The following is a 2329-nucleotide window of genomic DNA, read 5'->3' as shown; positions in this document are numbered from 1 at the left end:
CCTGCTTCAACACCTTCAACCTACTGTTCACCCACTGCTGGCTAATATATCCATCCCTTGGTATGAACCACTATGATGAAGATAAGCAATGTTTTCTCTTCACCTGTCAGTGGTACTAATGTTATGGCTAATCAGGAAAATTAGCACTAAAGTAGCACAAATAGGGATACACTTCATTATTCAGAAATGAACGGGATTCATGCCATTTTTGTCACCAAGAGATTTACCATTTTAATGACTTAGAATTGAGACGATATTAACACAGTTTTCTGCTAAATCTGTTATCTTTTCATTTTAATGTTACAGGTATTCATGTCAGATGAGGTGGGCAGTATAGATGGAGGAAGGCTGCATCTTGAGGTGGGCTAACTACTAGTTGTCCTGAGGGCATTAATACACTGCCTCAGTGTCAGTAGTCTGATGATCAGATACTCAAATAATTTTTGAAGAAACCAAGGTGGTTCTTGGATTGGTTGTTTTCATTGTTCAGATGGTCAGCAAGGACATGCTCTTCTGTATGTTTGGTAGCCACTGCAGAACTACTTTCACACACGGTGATAACATTAACACTGGAATGAATTGAGCTAATATTTGAAATTTTAGTGCTGCAGTTTCTTCAGCTTTTAGGTTATTTATTATCTGTATCAGGCAGATCTAACAGTGAAGTCAAATAAACTCTGTGGTTGATTTGTTAGGGTGCACAGTAAAGGACAAACCAATTACTTTCACAATGTTACTGTGATTCATGTGAATCCGAATCTAAAATGCGTGATTGGTGTCCACTGGCTTCCATGTTTAAGCACGTTTTTATAGCTTGACCTGTTCCATCTGTGACTAATTACAGCCCATGTTCTGCTGCAAAACACACATTAGAGTTCTTGGTACGAGAACATTACGCTGACATGAGATATGGGTTGTTTGCTCAACAACAGACTGAGAGTGAATGCAAGCTCTGGATGCTCTAAGATGAAGCTGCTAAAACACACATCCCTGGCTCACTAGGCATTGTTCCCATATTCCAAGTGATGTCTTTTTCAGACTCCACTGGATCCACTGCCAAGTTAGTCTGCTGTAATCAATTTGTTCTAGGTAATGCATTAATTGAATCAAGTCCACATAATGGTTGTTTTGGCTCTACTGACTTAGAGATGGGTTTGGGTTTTACAGTTTAAGTAATCCAATAGTTTTCACAACCATTACTGAAAGCTGAGGTCCCTTTCACCTGTGTGTGATAAATTAACGATGAAGCTCACGGCATGCCTCCCATATTTCTAATTTCCATATTTCACAGTTCTCTTGTGATGAAACGTCAGTCCTAGGACTATGGGGTCGATGATAAGGCAGGGTGGGAGGAGGAGAGGCCTACATGTGCCGTATCAAAGCAGACTGAGGGTGTTGCAGTGCTTAGACCGAAAGGCAGGATTACGTACTGCAAAACGGTCTAAACAAAATATGGAGCGTCTGACTCGACCCCAGCAATAACACCCCATTAACTGTCCGCGCCTGCGGCTCTGACTTGCAGTAATAAGCTAATCCACGTTATCTGATTGACAAATGCCTCAAATCTGTCATTATTGGCGGAGCCTAGGGAATGTTGTAATGGGCAGCTGAATGAGAGGAAAACACAGGAGTGCAGTAGAAAGTAGTTTAATGGAGTAAGAGTCCACATAGCTCACAAAAAGTAGCGTCAGACTGCAGCAATTCATGCATCATTTGTCACGGCTTGTGTCTTGGATAGCCGAGAGCACTTGGCTCCAGCCCTGCTGGTTGAACTAAGTCTCAGGGTGATAAATGAACACAGGTGGCTCGTGCTCAATATCCCCAATTTTGGCTTCACAGCAGTAGACTGTTCAGTGTCATATCAGTTTGGCAGAGGAAACAATTTCCCAACAATAGAAAGACTATTCAGCCGTTTAGAGTAAAGCATGTGAAAAGCCCTACTTTACATACTTCATGTTGGAGAGTGACAATGGGTGGGAATGAGGTAAAGGTAAAACAGCAGGCCTCCCGTGCTTACAGGCCGAAAGGACATCAGCAATTGCAGTAATCTGCTAATTGGTGCACAGCCCTCAGTTGTAGTCCTCACCCTTCCAGAGCTGATGGCATTGTGTGATCAGGAGAAGTCCTAGAAAATGAAGTCTTTTATAAAAAAATAAAAGAAGGGTCACCTCAAATCAAGTGCTTGACAATGCAGGGGGGTTAGATTTGTGAACTGTACTGAACTCCCTTTGGCTTTCTGGCATAAGGCAAAGGTATTTTCAGATATCTAATGTCATGCATGATCAAAATTCAATGTGTCCAAATAAACAAACAATAGCTTACTTAAATT

The sequence above is a fragment of the Salminus brasiliensis genome, chromosome 23 (genome assembly GCF_030463535.1).
Source record: "Salminus brasiliensis chromosome 23, fSalBra1.hap2, whole genome shotgun sequence".
Classification (NCBI taxonomy): domain Eukaryota; kingdom Metazoa; phylum Chordata; class Actinopteri; order Characiformes; family Bryconidae; genus Salminus; species Salminus brasiliensis.
This window is presented reverse-complemented; position numbering follows the sequence as displayed.